Source organism: Lepidochelys kempii, chromosome 10 (assembly GCF_965140265.1).
Source record: "Lepidochelys kempii isolate rLepKem1 chromosome 10, rLepKem1.hap2, whole genome shotgun sequence".
NCBI classification, from domain to species: domain Eukaryota; kingdom Metazoa; phylum Chordata; order Testudines; family Cheloniidae; genus Lepidochelys; species Lepidochelys kempii.
Genome location: NC_133265.1, coordinates 734,063 through 746,108, shown reverse-complemented (window position 1 = coordinate 746,108; position 12,046 = coordinate 734,063). Strand labels below are relative to the sequence as shown.

Here is a 12,046-nt window from a genome sequence, read left to right as displayed (position 1 = left end):
TGAGCATCCCCTCTTCGAAGGCAAATGCTATTTTGTAATAAAAGATTAAAGAAAATCTCAGAAGCGACACATCGCATGAATCAACTCAGGGAATGGGCAGTAGGCACTTTCTGGAGTGCTTGTATACAGTTCCATGCAGTCACCTAGAGATCAGCTGCACCAGAAGATTCAGCAATAATATAGCACTAAATAAGAAGGTAAAGACTCCTAACTCATGGGGTCCCAGTCTTCTTCACCTCTCTAAACGGTAATGCCGTATTTCCTGTGCTCCTTCCTGGAAGTTTTCCCTCCAGAATATGGTACCCTTTGAAATGACGTTAGCACCATGGATCAGGGGGTCTGTGGATACAGCAGGTCTGTGGGGCAGCAGATGTGTGTGATCTAATTCCTACCCAAAGCCCCCATGTAACATGTAGGTACAATTCATAAAACAAACTCCAATGTGTTAATAATCATAAGAAAACAAAAATTGCCATACCTGAATCAGAGTAGTGGTCCATCTACTCTAGTATCCTGGATTACTCCAGCCCTTGATGCCTGAAAGTTATGAAAAAAAGAAAACCTACTTAATCCAGCTATTAATTTTATTATTCATATAAAATACTAAAGTCATCACTATCTCCTTATGCCGCATAGGTCCACTCAACCCATTGTAATATCCTGTCTCAAGTGTGTGTGCACGCACACACACAAACCACTGCCCAGTCTAGACAGAATCAGCACAGTTCCTGTGTGTCTGCATGGCTGTTCTCCACTGGCCCACAGATCTACACAAGTGTTTGTGACTAGCGCACCCTCTTGTGCCTGGAAGCCTGAAAAAGTTATGAGACTCCCAATCCAACTATACCTGTACTTGTGAATGGAGACACTTTTCTGCATCCAGTGGTAAACGCCTGTTTCCAAAGAAGGATATTAACCACATGTGCGCCTTGCTAACAATTGCTACTCCACTTCCTGCAATCACAGACTGTTACATTGCCCCTCACTTTTATTTGTCACAGTTAATGGTGATTCTCTTCAGCATGGCACTGCCTTTTCAGGTAAATAAAAGGTTTCTGTAAGTACTGGTTTATTGATAGGAGCTATGGCAATTGGAGATATATAGGCCATTAAAACTAATATGTAACATGTTCTAAATCACCAAAGCTGCTGGATATTTATCAGCCCACTGATAAATATTCTTGGCAAGGCACTGCAAATCCTACTTCAATAAATATGTGCTGCACCAATTGCTGTAAAGATTTTTTGTTTCTTTTCATTTTGAAGAAGCTCCCTGAATGCGTTTGCAAATACAAAGAAATCCCTAAGTGAATTCAAATTGAAATAAACAAAGAGAGAGAAAGCTAGTAAGCTACATTTTTATAATAACTTAATTGATGTTACTCCCACCCAGCAAAGGTACTCAGAGCCCTTCACAGACAATTAACATTATAACATCCAAAAGACACAAAATCACATGACCACCTAAAAAAAGTCATCATTAACAGAAGAGGTGTAACACACTTCTGGGGATACCCAGAGCTGTGAGCCACCGTTACCTGTCTGCCTCAGCAAGAGTGAGTTTTACTTATGTTTAAGACTGTGTCAGCTCCCCGCCACATCAGTCTGTCTTCCTCACCTGCGAACTCCTCAAGGCACTCCTGGCCCAGTCCTTGCTTAGCACACAGTTAAAAATCATTGGACTCCAGCCCCCGAGCTCCTCAGAGATGTTTCTCTGCAATGCACAGCTCCTACCACTGTGCATTCACAGAAGATAATAAGTACTTTGCTCTGTTAAAAAGTCAGACATTACAGCTCATTGCCTGGGGGTAAATACACACTTCCTTTCAAGCACTGCACTGAATTAGTTTATAGTAAAAGTAAAATAAGTTTTTTTAACAAAGGAACGTGGATTAAATCATACCAAGTAAAGAGAGAAAGGGAGAGATGGTTACAAACAAATAAAAGTAAAAACACATCTAAAAGTCTAAAATTCAATCTAGCAAGGTATAGTCTTGCTAAAGGTGTTTTCTTTCACCCACAATCTCCTTTTTACTAGCTGGCCTGGCCAGAACCCATCACAGAGATCAAATCACTTGGTTTCTTTGTCTCCTGAAGTGAAGGATAAAAATGGAGTCTCCACCTGTACCTTATATCCCTAAAGGGATGTCTTACAAGTCAGAAAGGCCTCGTGGGGACTCAGTCTCCTGTATCTCTCTGGCGTGCAGCAGTCATGCTAATTCTCTGTCTCTGGAGTTCAGGAAAAGGAAGGATAGCCTGTGCTGGTTTAGCTCGATAGCTTTGTTTACCACTAGTATGTAAACTGAGATAAACCCATTTTCCTTTGTCTAGGACAGACCTGTTTTATCACCTTTATCTAGATTGGGCTGTCTTGCCTTAAACAGCATAAAGGCAGAATTTATAACTTCACATATAAAGTCAACACATGCATTTTATAATGATATTAATAACAAGTGTGTTATTACCTTTCATATGATACCTCACAAGGCATATTTTGTTCAATATCACTGCAGTAGTGTGTAGAGCGTAAATACAGGGTGCCTAGGGTAACGGGAGGTCTGACCGAGTGATATTAAAGAAAACTGGAGTGTTTTTGGTGATTTTTGAAAGTGGGATTGGATGTCCTGTGGCAGAGCATTCTGTGTCCTACAATGAAACACATTCCAAAGTGCCAAGCATAATGTCACCTTATCTTGGTTAAAGTTATTCCAGCTAGTAATATCAGAGAAATTATGACAATATGTTGTTCTACATGAAAGTACATGACAGAGCTATTTGTAAGACCTGGCAGCTGCCACTCTCAGCACAGCAGATGGCAGTGATAAAAACACAATGCAGAGAACAGGTTGATAAAGACATTTCTGTCATTACACTTTCACTTTACAATTACACTCGACTGCAAGATACAATTGCAATGCATGGCTCTGTCACTCTCAAGCAGGAGAAACTTGCTTATCTGTGGAAAATCACTCTGGTGTAACAATTAATTTCATACATATTATTAATCAATATAATTCATCTCCTGTCCACAGGAGCAGGAAGAGGAAACCAGCAAAGACACCTGAAATCTTCACACTGAGCAGCGCTAACTAGTTGTCCTCTTCTTCCCTCAGTGGGAAAGAGACAATCGTCTGTCATCAGCAGCAAAAAGCCAAGGTGAGGGATAGTAACAAACACACACATCTGTGACAACTATCACTTCATGTTCCCGCACTGAGGGCATTGAGCGAGTTACATTCACTCACTACTCCCTCTTGGGTTCCATAATGGTGCTGGTGGAAGGTACAAGCAGACAGCCCTCAGGCCTGATAACATCAATTTACCCTGAAGCACACAGAGTGATGTGGCAGCTGTGCCAGCTTCTACCCTACTCTTCTCCATCAATAAGCTTGATCCCTACCATAGAGGGACCACTTCTAAACATGATGGGGGATTCCTTGGCCTCTCTGCTGAGATGGTCAACATCAGGGGCAGGCAATTCAGGTCAACAGTGAAGGCGTATTTGGCACTGAGGACCGCTGTCCACTAGAAATGGAATTCTGACTCCCATTTCATTTCACAAAGGCCACTGGTCACTACTGACCTGGAACTGATGACCCTGTGGAATTTGTTGCCAGGGGATGTTGCAAGGGCCAAAACAGTAACTGGATTCAAAAAGGAATTAGATATGTTCATGGAAGCTAGTTCCATCAATGGCTATTAGCCAAGATGGTTAGGGATGCAACCCCATGTTCTGGGTGTTCCTAAACCTCTGACTGCCAGATCCTGGGACTAGACAACAGGGGATGGATCACTTGATGATTTCCCTGTTCTGTTTGTTCCTTTTGAAGCATCTGGCACTGGAAACTTTCAGAAGACAGGATACTGGGCTAGATGGACCATTGATCTGACCCAACGTGGCTATTCTTATGCTCTTATTACCCTGAAATGAAAAGCTCCATCTCAGCACAGAAGAGTTGTCTTAATGTCTGTGAGAGTCATCAGAGGCAAAGTCCCTCCATTGGAGACCATCGCAGCATTGACATCAAAACACTTGCTATAGTGTTTTCAGACTGAATAATCAGATCCCATTCCTGCCTATAAAGCAGCTACTGAAAATAGCGAGTGAAATAGTGAAGAGTTTTCCCAGGCAGTTTCACTAGATAAAAAGAAATCCCAAGCAGCATATGTAAGGCCTGGCAGGATGAGATGAGACTGAGAGAGAGGCCACCACAAGAATGTATTATGAAGACATACAATTTATTGGATAAGGTCACTCCTTTCCAGCTCCAGTTCCTGCCTCTCTAGTGGCCAATACTTGATGCTGATGTGGAAAAAAAAATTATATCTAATGCAGCAGGCCAATTGTCCATATCTATGTAAAGAGAAAAATAATCCTGTACTGTCCCGGGGGGCAGTCATCTTACACCTGAACCCCTGAGACACATGTGCCCTTAACGTCACAGCTGCAAATATTATTGGTCATAAAATCATCCAGATTTTAAAATCTGGCTGAAGACTTTGACTGTCTGTATCCCTGCAGCTGGAAGCTCCCCAAGCCAACTACATGTGTTATGGAGAAGTGCTTCCTTTTATTTGTTCTAAATTCACCAGCCATTACTTTAATTAAATGACCCCTTCTTTGAAGGTGTGAAAGGAATGTTCTGGTCCGCTTTCACTGTCCCCTTCATAACCTCCTGTACCTCTGTAAAAAAAAACCCTAACTCTTCTCTTTCCCTATTTACATAATCCCATTGTTTGCATTCCCTCTTCATAAGTAACCCTTGTCCCAAACTCTAACCTTTGTTATGCTTTTCAGGACCCCTTCTAACTCAGCTCAGATTTTTTCAAGGAGAGGCAACCAAAACTCAACACAATATTTACACAGGCCATTGACAAAGGCTTTCTCCAGCCCTGGCTTGAACCTGTGTTTGTTTTCATCTTTTAACCTGGGAAAGATAAGGATTTTGTGGCGATGGGAAGGTAACTGAAGTTTTTTAATCTTTGAAAACTGTAAATTGCTGAAGGCCCATTAAAGAAATATATTGTAGGGTTGTTACATAACTGATGCCATTATTGCAAGGAAAGCAAACACATGGCAGGAACTGAACCTAGAGATTTTGACAATGGGAAGGAGAATCCCCTTGAATCTGGTAAAACCACAAAGGAGCTAAGCATCCAACATTGCTCACTCCTCAAGGGATTCAGCTTAATGATAACCATCCACATATCAGATCATCCACCTGCCAGACTCTCACTGAGTATACTCCAAAGAGGTGTTTTGGACAAATTTGCCAATAAACATAAGGAAAGATTCTACTGTTCTAGTATTTAAGGTAAATGCCCCTAACTGTGGAAGCAGAAATCTGAGGCTTGGAAGGACAAAAGCAGACATTACAGGGCATCAGAGAAGAAGAGGAATTTCTGGACAACCAGATTCGAGAAGCGTCATTACTCCAAATTCAAGGAAGAAAGGAACTGGCTACCCCAGAATTAGAGAAAGAGGAAATCAGACAGGAGGCTTTGCAGTTCACACCACCAGAGGCAAGAGGATGAAGTGGCATTCTACATGGCTGGAGGCAAATGAGGATGGGCTGGCTGTGACCACCAGAGAGAACAGAACCAGGAGTAATTCCACACAGGTAGAAACTTCCAATCAATACAAGGTCTTCACCATGGAAACTTCCAATGATATCTCTGAAGATCCAGCTGGTCAAATGGTATGGAGACATACACAGGACACACGTGTGGCTGCTCAGCCCAACCCATAAGAAAATCAAGCTTCCTGCAAAGATATCTTCAACCTTCCAAAGAAGACAGACAGTTCTTCGGGGGGATTCTTTTCTAGGAGAGTGAAAAGAACATTGTGCAAGGGGTAGATGGGCAATGGGATGGCATGCTGCCTTCCTGGAGCCAAGACAAGAGACGGCACTCTAAGACTAGATAGGCTTCTGCAGTCAATCAGCAAGGATCCCCTTGTGATAGTGCATATCTGTACAAATGACACTGCATTGCAGGATCTCTCTCAGATTATAGATGACTTCAGGGAAGAGTCCTGAAGGAGAAAAATGTCAAAGTGATCTTCTTTGAGATCCTTCCTGTCCATGAGCAAAGGAAAACAGAAGGCAAAAGATTCTGAAAGTGAACCACTAGCTAGGTAAGTGGTGTAAGAGAGAGGGTTTTGGTTTTGTGGAACATTGATCCACCTTCTATGCAGAGAGGGGGCTGTTCAGACTGGATAGCCTTGATTTCAGTAGAAGGGGAACCAATCTTCTTGGGGATATGCTCGCTAGAGTAGTTAAGAGGACATTCAACTAACAACAAAAGGGAAGGGTGAAAAGAGAGAAGATATGAGCATTCAGCACAAAATCATGTTGAGAACAAAAATAATCAAGAAACCAAAGGACATGAAGAGAATGCTAGGAGCCTGGATAAAAAATAAGAGGAATTGGAATTACTCATTTATGACCATAAATTCAATCTAGTTGGTATTACTGAAACCTGATGGGATCATTCACATGATTGGAATGTTAAAATCAATGGTTATAATCTATTCAGGAAGGAATGAGTGGGCAAAAGGGGAGGAAGAGTGGCACTCTATGTTAAAGATGGAACTACCTGTTTCTGAACCATGGAGAATTCTGAAGAAAATAATCTTGAATGCTTATGGATCAATGGCCTAACAGATAAAGCACAAGATGGATACTAGTGGATATCTGCTACAGACCACCAAATCACAGAATGGCCAATTCCTTAAGCACCTATCTATAATGACAGGTTTCAGAGTGGTAGCCTTGTTAGTCTGTATCAGAAAAAAAAAACGAGGAGTACTTGTGGCACCTTAAAAACAACAAGGAGTCCGGTGGCACCTTAAAGACTAACAGATTTATTTGAGCAAAAGCTTTCATGGGTAAAAACCCCACTTCTTCAGATGCATGGAGTGAAAATTACAGATGCAGACATAAATATACTGGCACATGAAGAGAAGGGAGTTACCTCACAAGTGGAGAACCAGTGTTGACAGGGCCAATTCGATCAGGGTGGATGTAGTCCACTCCCAATAACAGATGAGGAGGTGTCAATTCCAGGAGAGACAAAGCTGCTGTTGTAATGAGCCAGCCACTCCCAGTTCCTATTCAAGCCCAAATTAAGAGTGTTAAATTTGCAAATGAATTTTAGTTCTGCTGTTTCTCTTTGAAGTCTGTTTCTGAAGTTTTTTTGTTAAAGTATAGCTACTTTTAAATCTGTTATAGAATGTCCAGAAAGATTGAAGTGTTCTCCTACTGGCTTTTGTATGTTACCATTCCTGATATCCGATTTGTGTCCATTTATTCTTTTACATAGAGACTGTCCGGTTGGCAAATTAATTCCAATTCCAATTCTGCAGTTTCTCATTGGAGTCTGTTTTTGAAGTTTTTTTGTTGGAGAAAAGTTGCAATTCTCCAACAAAAAAAACTTCAAAAACAGACTCCAACGAGAAACTGCAGAATTGGGATTAATTTGCAAACTGGACACCACTAAATTAGGCTTGAATAAAGACTGGGAGTGGATGGGTAATTACACAAAGTAAAAACTATTTCCCCATGTTCATTTTTTTCCCCCTACTGTTACTCATAACTTCTTGTCAACTGTTTGAAATGGGCCATCCTGATTATCACTACGAAAGGGGTTTTTTTCCTCCTGCTGATAATAGCCCTCCTTATTTAATTGGTCTCATTACAGTGTGTACGGCAACAATCATTTTTTCATGTTCTCTGTGTATATATATCTTCCTATTGTATTTTCCACTGCATGCATCCAATGAAGTGGGTTTTAGCCCACGAAAGCTTATGCCCAAATAAATTTGTTAGGCTCTAAGGTGCCACAAGTACTCCTCGGTTTTTTATCTATACTGAGTAATAACAAAAAACTGTGTGAACATGGAAGACTTCTATCTAAGTGGCATATGCTGGAGGTCTCATGTTGCCAGTATTAAAACATCCTCAGAATTTCTAAATACTATAGATGACAATTTCCTAACTCAAGAAATTACATCCAACACTGGAGAATTCTATATTAGACCTCATCTTGACAGATACAGGCAGTGATCACAGAACTAAAAATTAATGGTAACATTGGTGCAAGTGATCATGATGTGATCACATTTCTTATGTACAAACAGAATAAAGTCCGAACCAATGACATATATACTTGGTGCTTTAAAAGGGCCAGTATCACAAAGTTGAAAACAGTTATGAGCCAAATTGGTTGAGAGAGGGAATTTAAATACACAAACGTGAATAATAATTTGGAATTGTTCAAGAACATTTTACTAGATGCCCAAAAAGCCACAATCAAAAAAGAAGGCCAAATTGCTTTTTAAAAAAATGGCTGGCTTAGTCGAGAAGAGAAAACAGCTGTAAATATTTATAACAAATAGAAGAACGGAGACGCTGACAGTAATGAATATAGATCAGAAATGAGGAACTGCAGAAAACTGAACAGGGAAGTAAAAGGACACTGGGAGAAATCTATGGCTAACATGGAGGACAAAAGGGCGAATGCAATTCTTAGATCTCAAATAGTAGTAGAGAGGTTATTTTACCTCTGTACTTGGCACTGGTCCAATTGTTGCTGGAATACTGTACCCACTTCTGGTCTGCACAGTTCAAGAAGGATGTTGATAAATTGGAGATGGTTCGAGAAGAACCTTGAGAATGATTACATAATTAGAAAACACACCTTATAGAGATAGGCTCCAGGAGCCCAATTTATTTAGATTAATAGAGAAAAGGTTAAGGGGTGATTTGATTACAGTCCATAAGTATCTATGTGGGGAACAAATATTTAATAATGGGCTCTTTAGTCTAACAGAGAAAGATGTAACATGATCCAATACCTGGGAGTTGAAGCAAGATGCATTCAGACTGGAAAAGACATACATTTTTGACAGTGAGGGTAACTAACCATTGGAACAATTTATCAAGAGTTATGGTGGATTCTCCAATACTGGTAATTCTGAAACAAAAATTATTTCAGGGAAGTCTTATGGCTTGTGTTATGCAGGAAGTCAGATGACATGATCACAGTGGCTCCCTCTGGCCTTAGAATCTATGAAAGTTTCAAACAGAAGCAGCCCACAAGTGCCCAAACCAGATTTCCCTAAAGCCCATATGAAATGCGGTCTGTATTTTGGACACTCCAGAAGGCACTGCACATTGACCACATTATTTATTATTATAATTTATTTGTAGCATCCAGGAGCCCCAGTCACAGACCAGGACCCCATTGTGCTAGGCACTGTACAAAAAGATCCTGCCCCAGAGAGCTTACATTCTATTTTCTATGTTTCATTACAAAGACCAAGGGAGTCTGAGTGAATGCTTCCTCCCAGTACAGTGTTGTCTGCTACTGCTGATTACCACATGAGTTCTGGCCATGCAATCACCTTTCCTTGTCCTTGGGATAGCTGTTGGGAAGTCCCTGAAAGGAAGGACCAGCTGAGGGAACTGAGCAACAGCCTGAAGAGCAGCACAGAACAGACTTTTCTCTGTGTAGCACTGAGAAGGTGGCAGGAACATCACCATAAAAATTACTCAGTAAAATGATACCACTCATAAAAGCCAGTCCCTATGTCTCTTGTGGTGCTAGAGAAAGCTGAAGAAATATAGCAATGGAAGATTCAGGTCACAGAGCATGTTGGGTCTGAGTGAGATATTCAGAGAACCCAGATTCCCCACATTCTCCCACTGCAGGAAGCATCCCACGTCTGATTGCATCCAGTGGAAAATGCTGCTTAAAACGTGCTTGCTCAACAGCTCCCCAGTGTCACTGTTCTGTGTTGTCACCCACCAAAGCAGTCAGAACACCCTTTGGTGCTTTGGCTGCCAGAAGCAGCACACCGCCATGTTGATTGTTGTGGGTGAGATGTGGGAGGAGGGAGGAGATGGGAAAGGGGAGGCTGCCTCTCTACTATAAATTCCAACTCACCCAACCCATCTGATATAATTTTGCCAATGAACAGTTCAAGTAATTTACAAGTCCCTTCTTGGGATTATATATTTGGGGCATCTGTTTAGTTTTTATTACTTCTGGCCTTGGCTTCAATACTCCTTCACAGATCAAATAACTGCTTCCCCTATTCGCTAATTCAAACAGCTGGTTATTACTCACCAAGCTCCTGGTATAATCACCAGGGGAAGAATTATAAATAAATGTGTACAAGCAAACAGATGCTGTCATTTTAAAAGTCAATCCATCTAGTAAAAATGTCCCACTTAGGACTTAACTACTGAATTGCTGAGCATGTGTTGATGTTATTTTAATAAAATCCAAAACCAACGGCAGAGTTTTCTTGATTAATTCAAATTAGTAAATGAGGAAAGAGTGTTATAAAGGAAAAGATGGCTACCAATAACGAGTCAAATCCTGAGGGTGCTGAACACCTGCTATTCCTGATGAAGTCAATGGGACTGTAGGTGCAGAGCCATCCTCAGACATTTGGTCCAATATATCACTTTTCTACACCTGACTAGCAATGCAACATAACCATGGCTCCCTGTCTCTGGCTCCCAGGAATCCATGGTTGACAAAAGGAACTGAAAACAAGGTATGTTTACTGATTCTTTTTTTTCTTCTTTTTCAACCCATTACTCCTTTTTAAAAAATAAATATTTTCCACATGAATGACAGTGCAAGTGGAAGACGAAATCCCTGGAGAACGAATGTCCTCCGCCTGTAGAACTAGTAAAGTACAGGCAGCAGCAGTGAAAGATTGATTCCTCTTGCTGACTCCCAGCTCGTGTTCAGCCCTGTTTTGCAAGCACTACTTTCTGGGTAATGGGGCAGGTCAGTCTCCAGGACCTATTATAACCTTGGCTCCTCTGCTGAAAATGGTAGCAGCAGCACTTGTGGTGGTGACATTGGTCTGCAAGGAATTGAAACAGAGTCCCATCATTGATTTCCACAGGCTGCTCAGCAACCCTCCCATGGTAATAACCGTTGTTCACGGGTAACATGGGCTGGACTGGTGTCAGTGACTTAGAAGTGAAAAACTGCACATACAATTCACTCTCATGGATCCACAACGAGAGGCTCTCAATATGGCTGACAGCTGACACAGCAAACATTTCAATTTGCTATCAGATGGCAAGACTTTATGACTCAGCCTTCGCAAATACATTTTGTGTCCACCAGTGTCACTCTCAACCAGATCATTAGCTGTAGGACAACACTGCAAGCTGTTAATAAGGTTTTCTAAACTAAGGGCCAAACACATTAGAGCAAAACACAACATATGCCTAAAAATCTGCTTTTGTCATATTTTAACTGAAAGAGACCTAGTCAAGTACATGAATATTTCAAGATATTCCACTATTCAAATCATTGAACACAATATAACCATTGTATAAGTAAATCCCCATCCACTGTATGCCCAGCATGGCATAGTGAGGACCTGTACCCTTTCTCTTCTCTCTCATTGATACTCCTGGCATCAATACTTTTAATTAGAGTTTAAATCTGTGCCTGACTGGCTCTTCACATACAGAACTTCTCAACCTCTCCAAGGTTTTTATACCACAGTATTCTTCTAGAATCTAGAGACTGTGTGTACAGAACATGGTGTTATTTGGCAATGGAAAATAGAAAATCCAAATCTTTCTAAATCAGCAATTTGTGGAGAGATTTCTGAGAATAAAATTTAAACTTTGGGAAACAATGACTGAATGAGAATCAGATTTACTTTTCTCACAACTTCAAGGAATTTAAAAGTTAATCTAGATGGCAAGACCAATCAGAAAGTCCACCACAGTAAAGTTTGCAACATTTTTTTACATTGGAATGATCAAATATTGACAAATGTGGCTTAACAAAAGAAGTGTCCCTTTCCAAGGCAATAAATGTTCCAATAGCAGTCTGCATACAAAGCATCAGCACACATTTAACGTTCAATGACTGAGAGTGATCAGCCAACTTCTAAATAAATGGGCCAGGATAAAAACGGCAAAAGCTCCAATCCTTTTGAGGAGACTCAGAGAAAGGGAGAGGGGAAACCAAGAATGGACCATAAAAACAAGCAAGTGAACCA

General features: G+C 40.9%; 1 long non-coding RNA gene across 2 annotated transcripts in view; it reads right to left on the bottom strand.

Moving 5' to 3' along the window:
• Positions 1 to 12,046, bottom strand: part of LOC140918033 (uncharacterized) — a 139,410-nt gene that overhangs the window by 118,836 nt on the left and 8,528 nt on the right. For both annotated transcript variants that reach the window (XR_012161056.1, XR_012161057.1), the window contains exon 2: positions 479 to 537. This is a non-coding gene — a long non-coding RNA (uncharacterized lncRNA). The remainder of the gene's footprint in view (positions 1 to 478; positions 538 to 12,046) is intronic.